The sequence below is a fragment of the Octodon degus genome, unplaced genomic scaffold (genome assembly GCF_000260255.1).
Source record: "Octodon degus isolate 3935 unplaced genomic scaffold, OctDeg1.0 scaffold00038, whole genome shotgun sequence".
Classification (NCBI taxonomy): Eukaryota; Metazoa; Chordata; class Mammalia; order Rodentia; family Octodontidae; genus Octodon; species Octodon degus.
The window spans coordinates 15,149,007-15,176,413 of NW_004524614.1; the positions used below are offsets into that span (position 1 = coordinate 15,149,007).

General features: G+C 39.0%; 1 pseudogene; it reads left to right on the top strand.

Moving 5' to 3' along the window:
* The first annotated feature begins 1,068 nt into the window (after positions 1-1,068).
* Positions 1,069-13,479, top strand: LOC101562186 (annotated as a pseudogene).
* The last annotated feature ends 13,928 nt before the right edge of the window (positions 13,480-27,407 follow it).

The window sequence follows — 27,407 nt, forward strand, 5'->3', positions numbered from 1 at the left end:
GTGCTTTGAATGGTCCACAGGGAACTACAGGACTTCACATTTGCCCTTCTGGACTTAAGGCTTGTTTTGGTCCCAATTGTTTGTATCCTGCTGTGTATCCCTTTTAGAATGGCAATGCTTATCTTGTGCCTTTGAATGTTGGAAGTTTTTAACTTTTCATTTGTAGAGGGGCTCACAGTTAAGAGTTTGCCTAAGATCTTGAAAGCTTGTGACTTAGACTTTTCAGCGTTACTAAAACTGTTAGGACTTTGGCAACTCTTACACATGGACTAAAATGTCTTTTGTATAAACAGATGTGCATGAGTCTTTGGACGGCCAGGGGCAACATGTCATGGTTCTAATGTTATGCAGTGTTCAAGTTGTAAAATATTTAAGCATGTCTATATACCTGGAAATTGGCTTTAAAAAGTATATGTCTAGTTAACAAGGGGTGGATTGTGTAAGTTGATACATTATGGCAACTTGGCTAAATCAGCTCTGGCAATTCTCAGCATGGGGACCTAGCCCTGCAGGTGGTCAGGGCCCAAAAATTGAGAAAGGCTTCCTGCCGCCCTGCCCGACTTCCTGCCACTTTGCCCGACTCCCTGCCACCCTGCCCTGCCTCCATGGAAAAGTCCCAGTCTTCCAAGGAGCTTGATCTTCGCAGCCGAGAAACTTTGGAGGAGCTCCAATCTTCATTGTAGAGTACTGGTCTTTGCAGTCAGCATAAAAGGAAGAGGGAGACTTGATGGATGCCACAGCTGCTGCTCCTCCTGTGCTCTTCATTGTTTTCTGCCACATGAACTGCTGTCATTTGCCTTAGAGCCAGCAAAATATAGACTAAACCCTCCAGTAACTGTGAGCTAAATAAACCTTTCCTTCCTTCATTTTGAGTGTTGGGTATTTGTCCCAGCAACAAGTAAACAGTAACTAAGACACTTAAGAAAAGTATTTTGAGGCCTGGCCTGTTCTCCTACACTGAAAGACAGGCAGCCAGCGTGGGTAGTAGCTGTGGCTCAACAACCAGCTCAGCAGGAGAGACCCAGGTCTGGTCTGTCCCCCTACACTTGGGGACCAGGCCACGAGGCGATGACAGCCACACTATGGGACCCAGACTATAATGCACATGATGGACAGGTCAGACTAGTAGGAGAAAAAAGTCGGAAATCTGGGCTAACAGGTGGTAAGTTCGATGAACCAGTGTTGTGCTTAGGAACAGACACACAGAATGGAAATGAGTGGGTGGGACTACCTTCTGTTTGGAATATAATTTTATTTTATTTTATCTTGCTTTTTATCTTCCTTTTCCTTTTCTCAAATTTTGTTCTTTTTTTCCATCTTCCTTATTTTTATTGTTCTAATCCCATCTCCCAAACCCAGACACCAAGTTTAGATAATCCTTCAAATACACTGTCTTCTTTTTTTCTACCTTTTTCTTTAGTTACTCAAACCTTGCATTACCATCCTTTGTCCTCCAGCCTTGCTTCTACTTCTTTTCCAGTTACTTTTTGCATTACACATCATTCTCCTTAAAATTTTACACCACAGAGTAAATGCACTCTATCAACAATAAGAACTATGATGGTCTAAAGTGCAAAAAAAAAAATGATTACCATAGTTTGTGAATTTCTAAATTGTGCTTGATTCTACTGTAAGTGGGATATCATATCTGTTGCAATCAGTTGTTCTCCCTTGTGTAACAATATTGGGAAGCTATGGGGCAGTAGGCACACCACAGCCCTACATCAAAAGACTAGGGACTGAGCCCAATGGAAATCAACATGCTGGGGCCAGGAGATAGCTCATCAGACTAACATGCCTGCTTAGGCAAGCTTAGGCAAGTGCAGGGGCCACAGTTTGTTCTCTGGCACCACATGCCATGCCAGCCCTGTCCCCAGGACAGGCTGAGTCAGCCACAGTCCAGGCTTGGTAACACACATCTATAATCCCAGCACTGGGGATGCTGAAGGCAGGAGGATGACTATGAGTCCAAGCGCACAGTGAGACCCTGCAACAACCAAATACAAAAGAAAGAAAGAAAGAAAGAAAGAAAGAAAGAAAGAAAGAAAGAAAGAAAGAAAGAAAGAAAGAAAGGTGACACTCTCAATTAATTGATTAATTGGGAAGGTAGTGGGACAGACATAAGTCAAGAAAGTTCTACACACAGACTTCCCTGAGGAAGAGACTATTCCTAGGGAGGCCTTGATACTAGTGATATAGCTACCTACCACTAAAACTCATGAAGATCATCACAGAAAATAAAATAAAATTTTTCTGAAATAAGGAATGACAAAATGAAGAAGCAAAATGCAATCTCAGACATTCATCCCAACTGGAACAAGTCCAGGAGACATTGACATAGAAAAAATTTAAAGTCACATGCCTGAAGTTTATGAAAATGATAGCAACTAAGATAAACAAACAACTCCATGAGGCTATACACTAAATTAGGTCAGCAATTATCCATGCAGTAAAAATGAAATGACAACCATCATGAAAGAATTACTGAGTATCTCTAAAGAAGACATAGATAAAAAATAGAACATACAAAATTGATTGAAACCTTGGATGAAGAATATTGGAAATACCTAACATTTTGGTCTTTTAAATGTGTACTGCTTCTGGTACAGGGTTACAGGATAAATCCTGAGGGGACTTGACTGACCTTATCAGATACCAAAGTTACATTTCTTGTTATATAGGTCTTGCTTTATCTTGGTCTTAACGATCCAGCAGAAAAGTATTAAAAAAAAAGGTATAAAAAGTAAAGCCATATTAATATGCTGAGCTGTGAAAGGCTCAAGTCAGCAACTTCTGACATTGTCAGTCCTATGGAAAACCTACTACTATTATGGACTACCAGACTATATTGGATTATTTTGCTGAATTCACACACCTACAATATTTAAATGGCAATGGAATACCCATCTCTAACAAAACTAAGGAAAAAAACAGGTATAAAGGAAGGACCATTTTGTATCTGTATATACAACTACTTTCTCTTAATTCAATGAGAAAAAAGATTTGTACTAATAGCATTTGGACAGGATATCTTGTCTGCATTGTGTACTATGAATACCACTAAGAAGATAACAATATGCAATGTACTAATTATTGAAACTGTCTTATTAATCGGCTTTGAAACTGTCTCATTGCTATCTGTTTCTCAATAAAATTTTAAAAATACATGTGTACTGCTTCTAAAATCATATCAATTATTGCTATACTCTCTTTAAAGTAAATGTTTGTAATACAAAATAAGGTAATACAAAAAACAAGAAACAAAGAAAAAAAGTCATAGGATTATCCTGCTATAATGTTATATATTGTTTGATTTCTAAATTTCTGTGTAAAAATTTGTAATTTTTTTCACTGTCTATAGGGATTTAAAGTTTAGGATATCCATGGTTGTTGGAAAATACCAGTTCCATGTTATATCTAAGGCGTTTGATATTCAGACAGATAGTGATGTTAAACTCAAATGCCTCTGTTAAAGTTAATAATATCATTAAGCTTCTCTTCTGGATGGTTAACAGCTAAATTTTGCAGACCAAAATTAGAGAAATAGAGGGGATCTAAAGATAGCCAATATTTTGGCCCTAGCCCTTCAAGGTCAGTGAGGACTCAGGACATAAGAGAATCTGTGCTGTGACATCCTGTAACTCAGCGGTGTCCCAAATTTTCTGTTTAAGAGATTATAGGGCCACAGAGGAAAGTGATCAGTGATGTATAGTGCACCTAAGGAGAGTCACCTAGAGAAAAAAAATCTCTCAGACTTTCGCAGAGAGAAAATTGGTCAAGCAGTGGCCATGACTCATCCACATGGCTGACACTGAAAAAAGATCTACAAGCTGCTCTACATGGTTTCAGCATTATTTATTTGGGCTCCTTTTATTGTTCTGATGTGAGAATTCAGGACTATAAATTTCTATCTGTGGACTGCTTTCATTGCATACCAGAGGTTTCCACTAAGTTTTATTTTTATTTTTGTTTGATTGTAGATATTGTTTAATTTATTCTTTAATTTAGTATGTGACACATAGACTGTTCAAGAGGGTGTTAATTTAATTTTCATGTTTTTATGGTATTTTTGTGATTTCTTTGCATAAGAAATAACTCAAAGAATCAACAACTTGGATTTAATCTTATTGAAAAGTTTTTACACATCAAAATTAATCACCATCAAACTAAAATCATCAAAATTCACAAATTGGTAAAAAGTTTTAGCCAACTGTCCTTTAGACAAAGACCTTCTATTTAGAACATATAAGTAATTGAAAAAAATCAAGTCCCCCAAGTTCAAAGACCCAATTTAAAAATGGGTATCTGAGATGAATGCACACCTCTCAGATGAGGAAATGCAAATGGAAAATAAATATGTGAAAGAATGTTCAATATTATTGGTTCAATATTATTGGTCATTCCAGAAATGCAAATTAAAACAACACTGAGATTCTGTCTCACCCCAGATAGAATGGCTATCACTGAAACAATCAACTAATAACAAACATTGGAGATTCTGGGGGGAAAAGGAACACTTCTCCATGGTTGATGGGAGTGTATACATGATTCCTCAAAATGCTAGAATAGGAGGTTCCATTTGACCCAGCAATTCTTCTTCTGGGTATTGTTTTCCAGAAGAACTGAAAACACAATACCATAGATATGTATATGTACCCTTGTTTATAATAGGTCAGTTTGCAAAAGCTAAATCTTGGAAACAAACCAAATGCCCATCAATGGAGTAACGGATAAAAATACGTGGTATTTTATGCAATGGAGTATTACTCAGCTACAAAGAAATATTAACTCAAGGCTTTTGTAAATAAATGGATGCAACTAGAGACCATACTCATAACTGAAATAAATCAGACTCATATATATGAGTCATATTGCCACCCTAGTGTAAGAAACTGAACAAGTAAATAGATCCAAAAGGTACAATATATGTTGCAAAATGGAAAGAAACTGCTAAAAATGGAAGAACAGTTGGAATGGGAGAAAGGAGAAAAGAAGAAAGGGAATACACACACACACATACACACATGATAGCTAAGATAATTTTACTATTAATTTCTATTAGTTCATTGAAAGGAAAAGTTAGTGCTTACATTGTTTGATCAATTTTGCATTCCAATATATTGTAATCTGAGCAACTTCTTAGAAGCCAATAATATGCAGTAGAATAATCATTAATTTACTATCATCTTATGTTAAAATTCTGCATCATTTTTTGTTTTCTCTCTCTTTAAAAGAAAAAAAAAGCAAAAAGTACTTTGACCCTCACCTGAGTTGCAAACATGGGAACAAACAGGTTTCTTTAGCATACTTGCTTGTTTACATGCAGCTTGTCTCAGAAGCTAGAAAAATGGTAGATTTTATATTCACATATAACAGAAACACAGTCATAAGGGGCAGTGCAATGGCTGATTGTGTTAACTTGAGACATTTAGAAATTTAAGAAAACTGGCTTAGCAATTCTACAACCTGGGGTATAGAAGCCCACCCTAAGGTGGTTTGTTGGTTTATGGTAGAAAGGGGATGAAGAAGGACATATCTGCTTCTCTTATTTGGAAGAGATCCAGTCTTCACTTCAGCTTGGACATTATAGGCAGGGCTCTGGTGCAGACTCTTTGGCTTCTGCCATAGCCTCATCAGTTTGCTAGCACATACTCTTCAGCTTCTCTCACAGATCCTTCAGCTTTCCAGTTAGACTCTCCAGCCTTCTCTCACAGACCCATCAGCCTCCTGATACGGACTTGAGAGACAATGCAGTGAACTCTAGGCCTTAGGCTGAAACCTTCAGACCCCCCACTCTTCTTCATTCAACTCTTTGGCTGATCATCACAATCTGATCTAGTAAATTTTTATACATTTTTATATCTCATGGTATACCTGTTTCTCTATTAGAACACTGACTGATGCAGCTAGAATTTATTGAGCACTAAGTTTGTGTCAGGAAATGTCTGAACATTTTATAAGAACTGCCTCTTTCAATATTTAGAGTAGCCCTATCAGTCAAATAACATTTATGTTACTATTTCATAGATTAGCAAACATTAAATAAGTTTCTCTGAATCAGCACCTAGAGAGTCATAATTTTGGACAAAAAAAAAAAAAAAAAACAAACAAACCAAGAACTAGAGTTAGGAGACAACTTATTGTGACAAAAAAACAGTGAACAATTTGAAGGAAGACAAAGTCTTCGGTTTCATGTCTGATAGTATCCTGTTGTTTTATCTGTTTGTACCTTCTTATGTGTAACAGGATCTTCCCTTTAACTAGTGGTCTTTGCTACTAGTGATCAAGGAAATAACTAAGAGTCCAATCTAGAAAACCTATCACAAATAGGATATAAATTGGGCAGAGGTACAAAGGAGCGGGTAGGCTTGAGAGGTGTATTGTGAAACAGGAGGCATTTGGAGCTGCTGGGTAAAGCTTCTGAATTCTATGTAGTTATGGGGAGAAGGAGAGAACCTTATAGAATGGAAGAGGAGGGGCCGGGCAGATGGCGCAGTGGAATAAGTGCTTCCCTGGCAAGCACAAGGGCCTGAGTTCAATCCCCGGTTCTGAAAAAAAAAAAAAAAGAAGAAAGAAAGAAAGAAAGAAAGAAAGAAAGAAAGAAAGAAAGAAAGAAAGAAAGAAAGAAAGAAAGAAAGAAAGAATGGAAGAGGGCCAGAGAGAAACAAGTGACAGGCAGAATGGCTTTCGTCATGTCATCTAGGAATGCCCACACATATGTGTTTGTGCTGCTAAGTAAAGGCTATGCAATCACAGACAGAGGAGAGAAGGAGTGTGTAGGAAAGTGTCTATTGTTTCTAGAAATGCCACCTACATACATTTGTACATCACCTTACATCTATAATCTAATTTAGTAAACATCTCACCAGATAGTCTAGTAATTATTGCTCCAATCTGTGGGTCCTTTTCCTGTGTAATGCCAGTGGAAAGCAATTAGCATGTATATGAAACCAAGAATGTTTACACTCCATGCTTCAAAGCTAATCATCTCCCAGCAGTTCATTTGTGCATTTGTTTTTATATAAACTGTTTATTGTGAGCCAAACTGGGGATAACAAGGGTTTCAAGCAAATAAAAATATCCTTGTCCTTCCATATGGCTTGACTGAGACAGCACACTGCTGAGCCATGGCTTGTGAAGAAATGTCAACTTCCTTTAACATATCTTGCATTTACTTTTCATAAAGGAAGCATAGACAAACTCCAATTAAGAGTTTCTCATTGTTCTTTCATGCTGTTTACAAACTCAAATAGGTCTTGGTCATGAGTGATGTTGAGTAGCTGTAATATAAGCTGTTTGGCAAAGGGTAGGTACAGATAACTACCAACTTTTCTCATATGAATACCCAGATGGTGAGGATCAGTCTTTCACATCCATCTGCTAGGTCGCTCTTGAGGTCAGAGATGTGTGGCTCTTCTGCTGGCACCACTCCTTAAACCAGCTGGGAAGATTAACTTTGATATTCAATTACTTACTAAGATCTGTCTTTTATACAGACTTGACTTCTTATATCTCCCCATACTCTGTCATAGTAGACTAACCACAAAGCAATAAAAGACGTGAAGCCATGGTTATTCTACTGGGAATCAAAGAGAATAGCATCCGTTGCTTCAAGTTGGCAGATTTCCACTCCTGGCTTCTCTTGCTAAACGTTGGTGTGGATTGACTTGGCTGCTACTTGGGCTGAGTTCCCACCACTGTTAGCAGTTGGCAGCAGTGTGTCCCAGAGGAGCCTCCAGCTGTGACTAACTATTGTGCTTCCTGCCAGGCAGACTATGCCAGGTCAAAGGGCATTTATGGGTCTGCACATAAAGTCACCTTTCCCTCTTTTTCTATTTCCTCCCATGTGTCCTGTATCAAGGATTTCTGCAACAAGATGCATCACTGTTGCAATTGGTGTTTAAAAATAATGTATGCAAAATATGACTCTTAATATCTAATCTATCTATATAAGTGTGTGTCTGTGTGTATAAGTGAAAACAAATAGCAAATGGGACTATGTCTCTTGAGCAGGCACACTCCTTTTCCACTGACTGATATAGATTTTGGTACCAGGAGTGGCTTTAGAGAAACAGAACTGTAAAGAAGAAATTCTCCAGAAGTTTTAGGTGGTCCTGGAGTTGGCTCTCTAATCTGATGAGACCTAAAGATGTCATGGTATATACCTATGATTCTGTAGAGAGTACTGATAGTGAACTGCATCAATGTGGACTGTTTAAAGTACTTTTAAAGTAGATCTATTTGACTAACCTAATTCACCTCTTGTGAGATGTAAGGAATTTAGTGACTCCATACACGAAAGTTTTGAATATTTTTAGCAGAGTGGAAATATAACCATGCTGGTTTGTTGACTTTAGCTTCTCCACTAACAAGTGAAACGAGTGAACAAAACATCTATAGGAAATCTAAACGCTTCTGGTTTTGAGGACAAATTAACAAAGGAAAAATGAGGAGCACAAAGATTCAAATTCTCAAGTTCAGACACACATAAGAAATTTAAAAGTTTCTAAGTGTATCCTGAAAGAAAATCTTCTCTCTTTTAGCCACAGGACTGAGATTGTAGGAAGCTAAACGCAGGCCCTCATAATTAAGTTGGTTAAACTGCAATGTAAGTTTAATGTTCAGACTTGAAGAGTATATAAACCAAAGGTAGAATTTGGGTTTTTTTGTTTGGTTTTTTTGTAGAAAAAAATGGGATCCCATAAACTGGGATGCGACATTCAGGAGAATCCTGACAAAACTGAGGATGTTGAGTTTCTAGATGGTAATGAGATTACTGTGCCAGAGGAAGAGGCTTCCCCACCCAGAGACGTCCTCACTCTGTGGTGTTGGTCTCTTTTAGCATACATGGAGAAGCTAATCCTGTTTTGACCAGAGCAGGATAATGCTGACATTCCTCAGGAACCACCCTCACCAACCACTTTTGCCTCTAGGCCTATAATCAGGCTCAAATCACAGAAGACTCCAAAAGGGAAGGTAGATACTGTGACCATGAGAGGGTGTGTTATTCTCTCAAAGAATTTGTTCACTTTTCTAAATCTGATAAGCAAAGGCCTATGAACAAGTGTGTGAATGGATTTTATGGGTGTGGGATAATGGTGGCAAAAATACACACCTGGGTGAGGCTGAGTTTGTTGATATGGATCAATTAAGCAAGGATTTTTAATTTAATCTCTGTCACTCCACTCTGTCACTGCAGCTCATATAATAAAGTTGTTAGTAGTTTATTTGGCTGGTTGGCAGAAGTATGATCAAAAGATGGACCACTGGGAATGAATTAGAGATGCCTGGTCTTCCATGTTCTACTATTGCTGAGGCAATTCCGAGACTTAGGGAAATGGAAATGTTGGAGTGGATCTGTCATGTTAAACCTAATAATTCTCTACACTGAGATGGTGCAGAAAATATCCTCACCTTGAGAAATAGACTCATCAGGGGAGCACCAGCACCCCTGAAGTGTCCTTTCATTGCTCTTCTCTGTATGCCACACCTTACAGTGAGGACCACAGTTGCTCAATTGGGGAATTTAAAGGTAATTGGTACTGTTGGATCCTGGAGTGACAGAGATCAAGTGGCAGCACTTAATCACCAAAGGCAGCTCCAGGTACTTACCTAATGGACAGCAGAAACAGGATGACCAGAATGGTCTCACACATGTAGATCTATATGGCATTGGCTGATCAGCCACAATATTCACAAAAGTGAAATAGATGGAAAAACTATGAACTTTTTACTAGATTTATATAGCCAATAATAATAATAATAATAATAATAATAATAATAATAATAATAATAATAGAAAATGAGCAGAGACATACTTCAAATTGTGGTAACAGGGAAGCATGGCTGCTTAGCTAGTTCCCACACTTGGGTCAGTCTATAGACCCAGAACCCATTAAATGAAGGGCAGCTCAGGTCACCTTGGAGAAGGATCCTGATGTACCAAAAATTTACATGATCAACCTTTCTTCCATCCTTCCCGAGAGTGAACTAAGACCTTTTGCCTAAGTGATTATACACTGGAGGAAGGGAAACGACCAGACATTTCAGGACCTACTGGACAGAGGTCCTGAACAAACACAGATTATAGAGGATTCAAAACTTCATTGTGGCCCTCCAATAAGAGTAGGGGTCTGTGGTGGTCAGGTGGTCAATGGAGTTTTAGCAAATATCTGACTCACAATGGGCCCAAAAGGCCCTAAAAGCCGTCCTATAATCATTTCCTCTGTTCCAGAATGTGTAATTGGGTTAGGTACATTTAGTACCTGAAAGAATCTTCACATTAGTTCTTTAACCTATAGCATGAGGATTGAATAGGCCAATTGGAAGTCATTAGAGTATTCTTTGCCTGGGAAAATAGTAAATCAAACACAGTACCATGTTCCTGGAGGGATTGCAAGATTAGTGCCACCACCAAGGACTTGATGGATGCAAGAATAGTGGTCCCCACCACATCCCCATTTAATTCTCCCATTTTTGTTTTGTAAAAGATGGATGGGTCTTGGAGCATAATGGTAGATTACCATAAACTGAGTCAAGTGGTGGCTCAAATTCTAGCTATTGAACCAGATGTGATTTTCTTGCTTGAGAAGATTAACACATCTCTTGGTACTTGGTATGCAGCTATTGATTTAGCACATGCCTTCTCAGGCTTATGCATAGGGCCATTGGAAACAACTGCCTTCAGCTGGAAAGGCCAGCAATATACCTGCACTGTCCTCCCTCAGATCACACATGTAGATCTATATGGCAGATCTACATATCTGCCATATAGATCTGAGGGTTATTTTGACTCTCTCGTCCTGTGTCACAAGCTCATTCACAGGGTTCTTGATCACTTTTCTCTCGCACCAGTTATCACACTGGTCCATTACATTGATGGTGCTGTGCTGACTGGGTCAAGTAAGCAGGAGGTAGAAAATACTCTGGGCTTTTTAAAGCATTTGAGAGCCAGATAATGGGAAATAAATCCAATGAAAATTCATGGTCCTCAGTGAAATTTCAAGAAGTCCAGTGATGTGAGGCATGTAGAAGTATCCCCTCTAAGGTAAAAGATAAATTGTCACATCTGGATCATCTTACAACCAAAAAGATGTCACAACATTTATTGGATCTGTTTGGAGGAAACAACATACCTCACTTGGGTGTCTTACTCCAGCCCACTTACCAAGTGACTCAGAAAGCTGCTAGTTTTGAGTGGATCCCAGAACAAGAAAATGTTCTGCAACAGGTTCAGGCTGCTGTGCAAGACGTTCTCCTCCTGGGGCTATATCACCCAGTATATCCAATTGTAACTGAAGTGTCAGTAGCAGCTAGAGATGCTATTTGGAGTCTCTTCCAGGCCCCTATTGGTGAATTGCAGCAGAGGCCTTTAGGATTTTGGACCAAGACACTGCTGTCATCAGAAGACAACTATCCTCCTTCTTAAAACCAGCTCTTGGCTGGCTACTGGGCCTTAGTGGAAACTGAATGCTTGACTATGAGGTACCAGGTCACCATGCAACCTCAGTTGCCTATTGTGACCTGAGTATTATTCAGTCCACTGACTTGTAAGTTTGGACATGCAACTATCAAGTGGAAATGGCACATATGTGATCCATCCAAAGCAGGCCTGGAAATATCATAACTTGTGTCTAGATGTCCCCGCAAAGCCTCACACAATCATAAGTGGGGCTTTTTCGGAGAATGCTGAATCTAGCATGTGTAATTTATTCATGCTGTAGTGCTAGGATTAAGTGTACTAGGACTAATGGTGGATGATTACTAAATCATTCCACTGATTGGGTTGGCACTGCCTTAATCCTGGTGTTCTGGACAGAATATAAGGAACAAAAAGAGGCTTATTTTGTCCCTTGCTTGATTTCCTGTCTTCTTCTTACAGTAAAATATTTCTCTTCTGTGATGCCACTTGCCTCAGAGATGGCCAATTATGGTCTGAAACTTCCAAAAACTGATCTAAATGAACTTTTCCTTTCTTAAGGGTCAAGTATTAAGTTGTCAAGTAGTTTATCTCAGAGAAGTAACTAAGACAAGAGAGTACAAGTAAATTATATGAAGAAGTTGGTCACACGCCCATGGCTCCTGCTTCTGCTGTATTGCCTTCTGCTTCCCAGCATGCATCTGTGGCCTCATGGAGTATACCATATGATAATCTATCAGAGGAAAAGAGGGCCAGGCTTTCTTTAAGGATGTTTCTGCACATTATGTGGGCACTACCAGCAAGTGCACGGCTGCAACATTACAGCCCCTTTCTGAGACATCCATAAAGGACAATGTAAAAGGGAAATTTTTACAGTGGGTAGAACTTTGGGCAGTATACCTGTTACTATATTTCACCAGGAAGGAGAAACAGCCTGATGTGTGACTGTATATTGACTTATGAGCTTTAGCCAATGGTCTGGATGGATTTTCAGTGACTTGAAGGGAATATAACTTGAAAATTTGTGACAAAGACATTTGGGGAAGAGGTTTGTGGATAGAACTCTCCATATCAGCAAATGATGTAAAAATATTTGTTACCTATGTAAAGGTTTGTCAAAAGGTGAACTCAACAGAAGAATAATTTAACAATAAAGTGTATGAAGTGACCCATTTTGTAGATAGTTGTCAACCTCTTTCTTTAGCCATCACTGTCATTACTCAATGCGCTCACGAGCAGAGTGACCATAGTGGCTGGCATGGAGGTTATGCATGGGCTCAGGGACATATATTCCCACTGACCAAGGCTAATCTGGTGACAGCTGCTGCTGAATGCTTAATATGCCAGCAGCAGGGACCAACACCGAGTTCTCAGTATAGCACTGTTCTTTGGCATAATCAACCTGTGATCTGACAGCAAGTTGATCATATTGACAATGATTGCATTTGTCCTTACTGGCATGAATACTTCTTCTGGATATGGATTTTCCTTCTCTGTAATAATGATTCTCCTGAAAGTACCATCTGTGAACTCATAAAATGCCTTTTTCACCATCATAGAATTCCAGAGAGCTTGAGTCTGACCAAGGAACACATTTTATGGCCAAAGAAATAAGACAGTTGGCTCATGCTCATGGCATTCAGTGGTCTTACCATCTTCCTCACCATCCAGAAGCAGCTGGATTGATAAAAAGGTGGAAAGTCTTGTTGAAGATGCAGTTACAGTGCTGACTAGGTAGCAGTAGCTTGCAGGGCTGGGGCAAGGTTCTTCAGAAGGTTGCATATGCTTTGAACCAGCATCTACTATATGGTACTGTGTCTCCCATGGCCAGGATTCATGGATCCAGGAATCAAAGGGTGGAAGTGGGAACAGTATCATTTGCCATTATCCCCAGTGATCCACTAGCAAAATGTTTGCTTCCTGTTCCTGTGATCTTATGTTCTACTGGCTTAGAAATCTTAGTTCCAGACAAGGAAAGAAGTACAACAATGATACCATTGAACTGGAAGCTAAGACTGCCTTCTGGTCGTATTGGTCTCTTCATTCCTCTGAAGAAATAATCCTAAAAGAGAGTCACAGTGTTGTCAAGAGGGACTTACACAGACTATAAAGAGGAAATTGGACTACTACTCCACAGTGAAGGAAAAGGAAAAAATATGTAGAGTACAGGAGACCCCTTAGGTCACTCCTAGTATTCCCATGCCCTGTTATTATGGTCAATGGGAAACTACAACAACCTAATCCAGGCAGAATGGCAAATGCTGCAGAACCTTCAGGAATGAAGATACAGGTCACTCTGCCATGGAAATAACTAAGACCTACTGAGGGACTTGCTGAAGGACAAGAGAATACAGAATGGGTCATAGAAAAGATAATTTTAAACACCAGCTATGACCTACAACAGCTGATTCCCAGTAGCTATGACCCTGTGATCAGCTACAGAAATTGAGACTATAACTGAACTAGTTATCTCTTAAAATGATTATAATATAATATGATGTTGACAGACTCACTACTCATTCTTAAGGATTGTTAAACCTATGTTGTAACGTTCAAGTTATGAAATGTTAAGAGTAAGAATTACTGAAAGAAAACTTGCCTTCTACTCTTTGGAGGAAATTAATGCATTTCCATTTACCCACACAATAGTTATACCATCTTAGGTAAAATTATGAGCTTATCTTTGTATCTGGAGATTGGTTTAAAGATATGTGTCTAGTTGTTAAGTTTATAAGAATGGATTGTGATGGTTCATTGAATGTGTCAACTTGAGTGAGAGAAGCTCAACTAAACTAGCTTAGCAATTCCACACCCTGGAGTGTGGAAGACTCACCCTAAGGTGGCTCATTACCTAACTGTTATAAAGGGAAAATGAAGAAGGATGGATCTGCTTCTGTTTTTTTGGAGGCGTTCCAGTCTTTGCCTTCACCTTGGATATCATCTCCTGGCTTTCAGTGTAGGCTCTAGCTTCTGGCAAGGCTCTTCATTCTTCCACTGCAGACACATTAGCCTCCCTCATCACATGGACTTTCCTGGAGCACTTCAGTGAGCTCCAGACCTCTGACTGATTCTTACCTCTCCAGCACGCACACAGATCTCCTGCACTCTTCCCTGTATGACTCTGTGAGTGGCCATTGTAAGCAAAGCATGCAGTTTTTATATATTTTTATAGCCTTTATTATATCTCTTTCTCTTTTGCCACTGACTGATATACCAGGTAACCATCGCAGAATGTCTTTGATTCACACTTGTAGGTGCTGAGGTTCCTTTTCAGAGGATAGATAAATAATTTCCTGGGGACTTAAAGAAATCCAATTTTAAAGAAATTTGAGTGTGTTACATCCTCAACTTTCTCATCTGTAAAATAACCTGGATAATAGTTATATATTGGATATAAGAATACGGTATTTCTTAGGTATTAAGTACTATGTCTAAGATATTATAGATGTTCAGTAAATGATAGCTATTTTTATGCATAGGCAGCTAATATTAGAAAGAGTTATAAGTCTCCAGTCAATTCTTAGATATTGCTACTACTATGAAGATGATGATGGCCTATAGGAATTTTTTGAAGCATTTCACCCCTGGAATCACTAATGAATTTCAGCTGAGAAATGATAAAACTGATTTAATGGGCAGGATACACACACACACACACACACACACACACACACACACACACACAGCATATGTAACTTCAATACCGCTTCAATTCTTTTTAGGCTATGTTAGAAAGGGAATCAGTAGCTAGCTCCAAGGAGTGTGTAGGAGGCCTGCAGGTCCTGGATGGTTGCTAGGTTACTATCCCCGAGAATGACCTGTTTTAGCTGGTGTGCAGATACTCCAGATAAAGCTGATCCCCAGTGACACTACTTCTTCACTTTTAAGGTTCACAAGAAAGTGTGTTGACACCAAACCCAATTGGCAATAAACCTGTGAGCTATAACTAAATCCTGTCCTGTTAGGAGTCAGCAGAGTGATGATGGAGTCTGCTCATCTGCCCGTGCTTCCAACCTCTACAGGGGGACTGTGTTTTTTCAGAGAATTCTCATGGTCTTTGAAGTGAAAAGACATGGCATAAAATTAACAAAGGAAGGCCCATGTCCTTGAGAATTTTTCTGAAGCACATTTGCAAGTACCGTACTGATGAGTATAATTGCTCTCACCACTGAGAAGACCTCCTGGTAGCCCCACTCATTGCTCAATTCTGAAGTTAGCAACTATTTTTTCATGCATTTACTCAATCCTAAGAATATAAAAAAGTCATTTCCAGTTCTACTGAACAAATATTTACCACTTATTATAGCTAGTCATGGAGCTGGCTCTAATGATACAGTACGAAGAAAAAACATGCAAGGGGTCATCCTTGTGGAACTTATAGTATAGTGCAAGATAGAATTTGAACCTGTAATGATTTTTCCCCACAAGATACTGAGGATTGAACCTAAGGCCTCCCTTCTGCTAGGCAAGCACTAGACCATTTTTGTTTTAGTCAAATGAAATACTTGACACATTCAACAAAATTATTTATTTTGGATCATAGTTTCAGTCCATGGTCAGCAGGCTGTAAAACACAAACAAGATGGCCAAGAGGCATGGGAGAGGAAAACATGCTCAACCCATGTCAGTCAGGAAAGACAGGGACCAGGAAGGAACCAGGGACTAGGATACCCCTGGGAGGATCCACCCTGAACCAGACCCCACCTCCCAACAGCACATTCAGCTACTGAATACCATGAAGGATGAATTGAAGAGTATAGTACCCTCATGATCAAATCACCTTCTTTACACATGAGAATTTTGGAAGATATCTTAAATCTAAATTATAACATTCTGCCCCAAAAGACTCATGGCTATCTCAATAGGCAAAATATCTTCAGTCCATCTACAAAAGTCAGCAAATTCTTAAAAATGCCAGAATTGCTAAAAATTCTAAGTCCAAATTCTGTCTTGAGACTTATGGTAAACTCCTAGCTGTGAGCCTCTGTAATTTTAATTTCTTTTTAAAATTAAACGCTGCTGACATACAATGGCACAGGATAGATATTTCTCCTCAAAAGGGAGAAATAGGGGAATACAAAGGAATGGGACCAAAGCAAGATCAAAACCATTTGTCTACGGGACAAGTGGTGGTAAGACACAAACTCCAAACAAGTTGGGCAGCCCCAATACTATAGCCTTGGTGGCTACAGACCTTATGGTCTCTTGAGGTTGTTTTATTCACTTCCTGCAACCTCTCTCAGCAGATGCTTCACTTTCCTGGTTCCTCAGCTTCTTGGAGTCCTCACTGCACTTTAGGCTTCTATCTTACAAGTAGTGTGAACACTACTGTCTCAAGGGCACACTGACTGTACTAGGCCTTCTGAAATCTGGATGGACACTTCAATGACCCCATAGCTTTCTATTTTACATAATTAAAAAACCAACACCATGTCCATGATGCCAAAGTGTGCTCTGAGCTTATGTAGTAGCCAGGCCTCATTGCAATATGGCTTCAGAGGCCTCTGAGTGCCTACATGATTGAGCATAGTGAAACATATCCCAGGAAACCTATTCTATAGGTAGCATTCCAGCAGGGGAGCAAAAGTTTTCTTTTTTAATGAAAGTTTTATAGGTTTGCACCTCTAAGCTTCCAAATAGTGGGGACTTGCTGATTCCTAAAATGCCTTCAAGGTATCTTTCTGATTTTTTTCAAAGTACTATACTTCTTTTAAATGTTAATCTTTCTAATAATCATGTTTACTTTAGCCCCAGTTTTGCATACACTTCTTTTCTGGTGAACCTGTAAACCTTCAAATTATTTAACTACCATTTGCATCTGATTTTCACTCTACTATAATTGAAAATACCCAGCAATACCAATGTCACAGACTGAACATTGGACTGTGGTGAAATTTTCTCTGCCAGATTAATTAGACTTCCATCCTTAACTTGAGACTTATTACAAAGTCTTAGGATATGGGAAAATGTAAACAAATTTTCAACTACAGCATAACATACATGACCATTCCATGGGCTAATGGGGTCTTGGTTTCTGATAAAAAAAAACAAACTTAACTCTTGTCAACATTCTGATCTTCTGAGCTTAAAGCAGAATCTTTTATCAAGGTTGGTTTACAACATTCTAGAGTTTCCCTAGATAGCATCTTCCAAACCTTTTGTAATTCCTGCACACCAGTTCCAAAGAAGTCTAAACCACATGATCAGATATCTCATGAATTCATTGTCAGCACCAAAATCTGTCCAATTTTCTTGTCTCTGAGAAGTTTATTTTGGCTCATGGTTTCAGTCCATAATCAGCAGAGTCTAAGACAGAAACAGGGTGGAGGAAGGACAGCATTCTCACCCGTGGTACCCAGGAAGTAGAGAAGGCAACAACAAGGGGATAGAGTACACCTTTTCAGGCTATACCACTAGATGTACACCTTCTAGCACAACATTTAGCCATTAAACACTCCAATAAGTGAACTTACTGACGAGTGTAGTGCTTCCACAACCTAATCATTTTCCCACACACATGACAAGTTTGAGGGACGTTTTAGACCTAAATTATAAAACTGAGTCACATTCTCAGCCCATGAACTGTTAATAAAAGAGTGCCAAATGTTATAGAAGGCAGGTATACAGAGTCATGTATGAAGAAGTAACTTGAGAGACAAAACAAACAGGTGTTTTGAATGTAAGCATTAGAGCCAAGGAGCCCTAGATCTGCCAACTAGTGTATCTGAGCCTCAGTACTGAAACATGATGATAACAACATCTAGTTAACAGAATGATATGAACTTTAAATGGGTAAATATATACAAAAGACTTAGATCCATATGTGGCACATAACAAACACCCACTTACTGTGATATTATAATTTCTTTCTTCATTTAGTCTAATGAGCCATTCTTTAAGAATTATGTTCTATTAACTCTTTGCAGGGAACTAACTTCAGAAGCAGACACACTACTTTCTGTCATACCTATAATTAAGCTTATACCTGATAAGTTTCTTGAGGATATAGACTTTGACTTAGGAGCAGTACAAAATATCCAGTTAATTCTACACAAAAACCAAAGTATCTCAGGTCAAATTTTCTGTGATCCCAGCAGGAAGTATATTTGTGAATATTCTCACTAGATGATGGTCTACGGCTGGCTCCTTAGTCTTACGAACAAATGCATGACTCTTTGGCATCTGTAGAGAGTCATTAAAATGGACAAATGTGATGAGAAAGACTTTAAAAATAGTTGTTAAGACTATGACTAAGTTCTCATATTGAAGGTGCTGAAGACATTTTTCAGAAAGAATAAAGATTAATTAATAAAGAATGGCTATTGTTCTTGGCAGTGAGAGTTTCTAGGCAATCACTGGAATGGAAACAAAGTGATATTGACTCAGCTTTAAAGCTAGACATTGATAAGAGTACTGGAAACCACCCATAAAATACAAATGATTTCTTGTCATTTTCTAAGAGATAGAGAGCGGAAATCTGCCAAACTTTAATTCAAAGATTGTATAAGACTCTAAGAGAGTACATTAGAGATGTTTCTGGGGAGTATATAACACCTTAGGACAAGGAACTAGATGCATTGTCAAGTCATTCAGCACAGACTTACACCACCATGGATATCCATTGCTGTCATAAAAAACTGTCCTCAATCCTCTGACTCAGAGTTCTAGATATTATCCTTTGGTCTCCACCATTTAAAGAATCCAATGTATTATGTATTCATCCAGAGTATTATCATTGGAAAGACTTTACAAATAGCATATCAGAACTCTTTGTTTTATAGATGAGTCAAACAAAATCGAGAGAGGGGCAGACATATTTCAGTGTTTGCTCACTTAGCAGTGAGGTGTAGACTAGAACCCACATGCTCCTCATTGTCCTCACTTCCTTCTGCCATCTTGGGTGTTTTTTTCCATAGGCTGGGGGATTCTCTGGCCATTGCCAGGTTCTGTATTGGTTATAAACATCATAAAAGCAATGAAGAGACTATGGAGTGATGCTTGCTTTCACCAAGTTATCATTCTCTGAGTGATTTATTATTTTTATCTACTTGATGTCTAATGGTGGGCAGCATCTAAGAATGAACAGTTTCAATAATTAGGTTGCTAGGAGAGCTTACTCCCCTTTGTTTTTCCTTGCCTGGGAGCACTGCTCTCCTGAATTGCTACTTTTCCTTAAAGTCAACTCAAACAAAAAGCCTGCCTTCATTCTCCATGTAGGCAGAACTGATGCACCATTTTGGGGGGGCTCCCTTTGATTTTTAGACTTACTCCTCATAAAGTTTCAATTTTATCTTTATTTGTTTTCTTGCCCATATCCCCATTAGCTCATATATGGTACAAGATGAGGAAACAAGTTCCCTCCCCATCCCACTACTTTAGCTGAAATATAATAAATCCATCTTGCTCTCAAGAGGAAAGTCGGAGTGCCTGGCCACTTGTTCAGAAAAGCTCATAAGATTTTGGGAACACAAGAATTTATCTTGTACTTTCTTTGTTCTCTATGTGAAATAGAAAAGAGGATCCTAACCTGAGAGCAAAGATGAGTTAGGGAAAAACTTGATTATTTGGAGAGTGAAAGGAAGAAATGAGATTTTTAAGAAAGGGGAACAAGGTGTAGCAGACCCTGGAGTGGAATTGTCATAGTTTTGGGTTTTTGCAAGGGGAGCAATATGATACAAGAATATTAGATCTGTACTGATAGTGTTTAGACAGGATATCCTGTCTGCATCTTGTACTATGAATAACTACTACGAAGACAACAATATGCAATGTATTAATTATAAACTGTTCTACTAATCAGTTTTGAAACTGTCTCATTGATATGTTTCCCAATAAAATTAATTTTTTAAAAAGATTAGTTTATAATCACCTGAAGAATCATATACAAAAAGTGAAGGAAACTGTCTACACACTAAAGACCAAACAACCAAGCTGAGACCCTGGATCCTAATATCCTGCATGAGTCCAGCTGAAAACCTAGAACTCATAACAGTGCCACCCACAAGCCCAAATGGAGGCCTAGCACCCATAGTGATGTCTCATGCAGGCCTGTTTCATGGATCTTCACTGGAAAGGTCAATGGTGGAAGCTAAAAAGTCTATGCCAATGGGATAAACACTATGTGCTAGCAAGCTGAGGGATCTGAAATGGAGCTAGGGAGCAATGCTTAAGGTGACCACCAGAGCTCCCCTCAAAAATACCATAGCCATCCTCAGCAATAGAGAGGTTCCAAGCTGCTGTGAGGAGGAGGAAAGCCAAGTTCCTATCAGGAAAGCAAAGGTGACAGGCTTCTCCAGGAGACTGAGCTGTGTGACATATTCCCCTCTAGATCCATGAAATGATGCTCAAAGAGAGGACCAGAGCTTCCCCAAAGTGAACCATGGCCATTCTCAGAGACAAGAAGCTCATAGCTCCTCCTCCAATGAGAACAACAAGGTTCACCAGGAAAACCAGCATGACAAGGTCACCCAGGAGAATAGCCCAACAGAACCAGCAGCTTCCAACAGCTCCAACAGCTTCTTCAACAGTTTCTCTAACAGCATTCCAGCTTCTTATGCTGCTGACAACAGTCCTGTCAGGTGGGGCTCCCACACCCAGCACCATGCTAGTGCCATTCAGCTGGGTGTAACAAGTTGACCAGCAGTTGGCAATCCACCACAGGGATGAGATACTTGTTTAGGACAGTGTTGGAGAGGCCACACCAGAGATATGGAACTGTATCTCAGAGCAGTACTGAAGACCTACTTGAAACTAGGGCCATGAGTTTCAAGTGAGACCATGAGCAGGGCTAGATTTTCAAAGTAGATGAATTTATTAGGAAGATGAAGGGTCAGCATTATTGGAGAATTATGTCTAGCCATGTTCAGGGTTTTTCTGAGAGAGTGCCACAGTGGGAGAAGGAGGCAGTAACAGAGTGGGAACAACATAAGAAGTCACTGCAGTGATCCACCAATGGATCTCAGTGAGGTGGGGAGCAAAAGAAAAATTAAAGAAATGAAGAACAGTAGCTGGGTGATCCAAAGATCAAAGAACTGGAGACCAACCCTGCTAGTGGGAGGAATGCAGAGAAATGGCTAGAACATTCACCTGATGGAGTGATCAAGTTGTCCTCTTCTAAGCTGTGGTCACTGAGAATACTGATAACTGCAGCCATATTTCAGGGAGCCAGAGATTGGGTCCCATGGGTTCTGGTTCAGAGTTGGCTGCTGCTGAGTCTTTGCCCCCAACTATCAAGTTCTTCCTCTCTTCTCAGTCATTTGTTTACTCTCACCAATTCTGCAAATATCTAATGAGTTCAAGTAGATCCTGGTCCTGAGACTTATCAGAAGTTGTGTCATTACAACCTGGAACAACCTGGCCCTAGTTTCAAGTGGGTCTTCAAGAGGGCAAAGCTCTCTGGGAGCTTGGAATCGGGTCATAGTGCTTCATTCATTATCTCACTTGCCTCCAAAGTGGACATCATTTAATTTATTTTACAGATGAAGAAACTGAGGTCTTAAAAAATATTATATGACTTGATAGAATTCAGACAGTAATTAGTGGGGGAGCTAGGTTCATGCATAATTGTGTTATGCTGTCTGTGCTGGAGAGAATCAGGACACTAAACCTCTTTAAAAGTTGGAATGCTTTTGTTGTTGTCATTATTGTCATTTTGTTTATTTGATCTCCCAAGATTCTGAAAGGGCAGCAGCTCTGAATGGTTTATGTGTAGTGGCAGCTTCCTACAGCTGGGTTGTGGCTTTGGTTTTGACAGAGACAATAAAATTTTAAAAAGTCTAGGCTATGGTTACAGCTTCTTATACTGGCTATGTCCTATGACTTACTAAATTTTGGTCTTAAAATGGATGCACATTAAGGGCTGGCCCTATAATTCAGCAGATTAAAGCACTTGCTTTGGCAGACACAGGGACTGGGGTTCTATCCCTGGCATGCAGTGCTGGCCCTGCCCCCAGGGCATGCTGAAACAGTGATTGAGACTGGGAGTGGTGGCATGCACCTGTAATCCCAGCACTTAGGAGGCTGAAGACAGGAGAATCACTATGAGTCCAATCTACATAGTGAGACCCGGTAGACACTGTAGATCCTGTACCAAATACATAAAAATAAATAAATTAATTAAAATGGATGCACCTTGAGACTATAAATTTAAGCAAAATAAATTAGACAGTAATTTTTGTTATATGAGAAACTCAAAATTATAAAGAGCAAAATAAGTGGTAATCATGGAAAGTAGGGACATAGCTCCATCGCAAATGGGAAGGGGACCAAGAGATGGAAAAGGGGGTGGATAAAAGGAGAGAGAAGAAAGGGGGATGATAAAAGCAATTAGGGTGCATTATGTACATGTACATAAGGAATGAAAAATGGTACTAATAAAAATAAATAAATAAAGGTATCCTTGAATTTAATTCCTTTTGGTATTAAAACATTCTCTTTTCAAAAATTATGATACGAAATCAAACAGAAGATAGGAATTTGTTTGCTTGTTTTAATGTTCTTCTGAGGCAAAATAAATACTTGGTGGTAGATTTGTTCTCATAATGGTTGTAATCATTTTACCAGTCTATGAAATTAAAAATCTGGGAACTGTTTGTGTAGAGACAACATTCTGTAAAGCTGTCCTTAAGTGACCTGGCGTCAGGCTTGGAGGGAAAGGAGTCCTTCCTCTGTGGCTTCTCTATCTTCTCTTAGCCAATGAAATTCACAGGCTTAGGACCCTTAAATTTTCATTAATGTGTGTACAAATCCACTTCTTAGTTGGCTTTTCATATCATTTACCCTCAAGTGGATTTGGAGTTGACATGTGCTCTTCACAGTCCCTGGGTCTCATGAGGATGAACTACACACGATCTGACACAAGTGAAGAAATTTTCAAGCTGGCGTTGCTGGAAGCTCAAGAGAAGGCTGTGGAAATCAGCAGCTGCAGCTGCTGCCTGCTGGGGACAAAGAGCAGTGGCCCTGTCTCTCCATTAGAGAGCTGTCTCCTGAAGGTGCAGCACTGAAGCCCTATCAAGTGTTTCCTAGTTCTGTGGCAACAGAAAAGCAGCCCGCAGCAGTGAGAAGTTGGGTAGTAGTGGCTCAAAGTCAAGCGAACAGTGTTTCCTTGGATCAGTCATGGAGCACTACCTGGGCCTTACTGACAGGGAAGAAACTAGAGATGGAACTAGAGATTATCATTAAACAAAATAAGTCAGACCTAGAAAAACATGTTTACTTTTATTTGTGGAGTTTGGAGGGAAGGACATGAAAGTAGAAAGACATCAGGAGAGCACATTAGGAAAGGGAAATGGAACAGAGGGGAGGAGGACAGAGCTAAGAGATTAACAGGGACAGTGAATAAAATTAAAGCATGTTATATGCATGTATAAAAATGTCATAATGAAACCTATTATTTTCTATAAATTTTGAACTAATAATTTTTTAAAGAGTAAAATCAAGAGTTTGCAGTAGCAAAAAGGAGGAAAACTGAAGCATGACAAAGGCTTTTTTTTCAAGATTAGTGGAGTCTGTTCTTCTGTACTTGGCTTAAAAAAATCATTAGGGTAGCTTCTGTGAGAAGCACATCGCTCTCTTATCCTTTTACATTACTAGAATGCAATGGATAAGCCTTCTCTGACATGATTGTATTCTTCTTTATGACTGAGTAATAGTCCATTGTGTATATAATCCACGTGTCTTTTATTAGTATATGTTTGTGATATATGATAAGTAGATTCATTGTAGGCATTTGGTATCTACACATGACCTGTCTTAATTCCTTTTACACCTCCTTCCCTTCCCTGTTTCTCTCACATTCTCACTTTCATTGAACTAAACTCTTTGTCTTTGTTCTCTTCTCTTCCTTCTTTATGTTGTGTACAGATATTTTTCATTCATTATGCACAGCATAGTACGGTAGCTTTGGACATAGGCTTTGGATTTCCCATATTGCTCCTAGTATGTTTCAGCCTTTAGATCTTTAATCTTGTAAGCCATGATCTTTTCACCTAAAAAGGGTGAAACACTAGCACTCACTGCTCTAGCATCATTAAGGGATTAAACAAGAAACTGTCCATGAAATAGGCATGCAACAGATGTCAACTGCTATAATTACCTTACAAAGTACAGAATAGTTAGGAAATGGGTTGCAGAGACTCATGCCAGTTGCTTTTATTGGCCACATACTCTCATCTTGGCATAATGGGAGTGCTACAGAACTGCAAGTGAAAGCTTTGCCTCTTGGTATTGCCGGTTGGCTAACGTCTGCCTCCTGGGCACCCCTCCTGAGGTCCTCAGTTAGTAGGCAACTTCCAGATGACCGTGTCCTTTGGTTTTATAACTTGTGGTTTAGCCAGGCACATAATTTCAGTGGAATAGATTTCTAGTTTTAGTTAAAGCCAAAGAGGAAAGTGATCGATGATGTAGAGTGTGCCTAAGGACAGTCACATGGAGAGAAAACATTCTCTCAGACTTTCTCGGAGAGCACATTGGCCAAGCAATGGCCGTGACTCATCCACATGGCTGACACTGGAAAAGGTTCTACAATCTGAGGTACAGGATCTCAGGATAAATCCTGAGGGGATTTCACTGACCTTACAGACCCAAAAGCTACAACTCTTGTTGCATAGGTCCTGCTTTACCTTGGTCTTAACCACCCCGCAGAAAGTATAAATACGAAATATAAGAAGTAAAGCCATGCTGTTATATTGAGCTGTAGGAGATTCAGGTCAAAAATTTCTGACATTTCCAGTCAAGTGGAAGACCCAATACTGTTATGGACTACTGAACTCTTTTAGATTATTTTGCTGAGTTAACACACCTATAATATTCAAATAATGGAACTTAACAAAAAAAGGGTATACAGATGAATGTCCATTTTGTATCTGTGTATTTAAAGTGGTTAGGATAGATATATAGTTACATTCTCTTAATGAATAGAGTGATTTGTTCTGATGGTATTTGTAGAAAGGATATCATGTCCGCATCTTGTACAGCAATTAACCACTGGGAGGAATGTATGCAATATGTTAATTATTGAAACTGTCCTACCAATTTGATTGGAGGCTGTCTCATTGCTACTTGTTTATCAGTAAAATTTTGGAAAAAAATAAATAAAATAAAATAAAACCGAAAAGAGGGCTTTTGAAAACCATTTTAAATATCCAAATTTCTCTTTTGTTCTACCTACACAAATAGGACAACTGGCTGAAGAGAAAATTTTGCTAGAATCCATGAATAACTTAGAGAATAATTTGACTCTGGACTTATCCCTAGGAGTATTGTTTCCCTCAGAACAGAAATGGGCATGCTTTAAAGGAAAGTTTTTATTTGCTAACACATAAATGCTATGACTGTAGTTGCCTATGAAGCCTAAGATCTCTGAGAATTTAGATCATACCGGCAATGTGAGGTTGTCCAATTGAAATATGTTTGGAAAGCTTTGGTATGTTGTGTGACTCTGAGCAGGAACTAAGTCTCTAATGTCCTTGTTTATATTAGTGCTTACTAATTGGAATATTCCCTAGGCCATTGCTTCAGTTTCATCCTACAAATTGTAGCAGGAGCGGATGTGTTACATTTCTTTCATTGATTTAAAATCATAACATTTTTTCACTAATGCAAAGTGAGTCAAGATTTTAATATACTTGAATGATAATAAGCAGGTCCATCTTTGAATAAACTGATTTTATTTTTGTTTCAAAGTACAATAAGCTTGGCTTTGCATGCAATCATTGGAAATGTGGGGCTTTGATCAATAAGCTTTGCTGTGAAGAAATACTTTCATTTCAAAGGAAGTACATCAGCTTCTCTTCAGAGAAATTGAAATAAAGTGGCCCTTTCAGATGACACAGACTTCAGGCTTGCTCTCTGATTTGGGAAATCTTCACAAGAAAGGAAAACCAAGTGAAAAGATCAAGTAAACAGAGCTTTAAACATCTGATCTTGAATTTCACATGGTTAAAGAGGGGACTATGTAATCCACAGGGAAGAAAGACCTTTTTATTGACCACAAAAATGACACTCAACAAACCATGTGTTCTTTTAGGTTTTAAAAAACATTGAGGCGTATGTAAAAAGTGATTGTATTTTAATTATGGTTCACAAAAATCCCCAGGTTGTGAGAATTCTGTACTCAATTTTTTATCTGTAATTGTAGCTGTTAATATAATTAAATTTCATAATTTCTTTGCTTTAATTTGTTTGAATAAGAATTAGCCTTCCTTACCTCCCAAAATGGCATGACATAGGAGGTGTACGTATGTACCTCTCTGAGTGCTCATTTGCTTTCGTGTATCTTCTTGGTGAATTAGCTATTTATTTGTTTTGCCGACTTTTATTGGAGAGTTTAGAGGAATCTTTATACATTGTAGATACTTGTTTATTGGCAGATATGTGACTAGAAAATATTTTCCTCTTAGATGTACTTTATTCATCCTATTAAAAATGCCCTTTATACAAAAAAGTTTTAAATTTTATAAGCTCCACCGCTCTCCTCTGCCTGACCTTTTCACCATGCCTTCCCGCCTTGGACCCAGGCAACTATGGACTAAAAAATGAATGAAATTACTTCTCCTTTGAGTTGTGGGTGCTGGGTACCGCGTGCCAGGAACAAGACAGCGACTGAGACTGTGACTTTAAGTACAGCAGACTCTAGAAAAGACAAAGCTACAGAAACAGTAAGATCAGTGGTTTCCCATGGCTCAGGGAGAGGGACAGAGAAAAGAACAAGTGGGGCATGGGACTTTTAGAGCAAGAAAGGTGTTCTGTATGACAGTTTAATGGTAGATATGTGACATTATTTAAAAAGAAAAGACCCATACAAATGCACAACACATTGTACCAGGACAGTCCTGTAATAAGGCTCAAGTCAACAACTTCTGACATTGCTGGTCTTATGGAAAACCTACTACCTTTATGGACTACTGGACTATATTGGAATATTTTGCTGAATTCACGCACCTACAATATTTAAATGACAATGGAATACCCTTCTCTGACAAAACTAAAT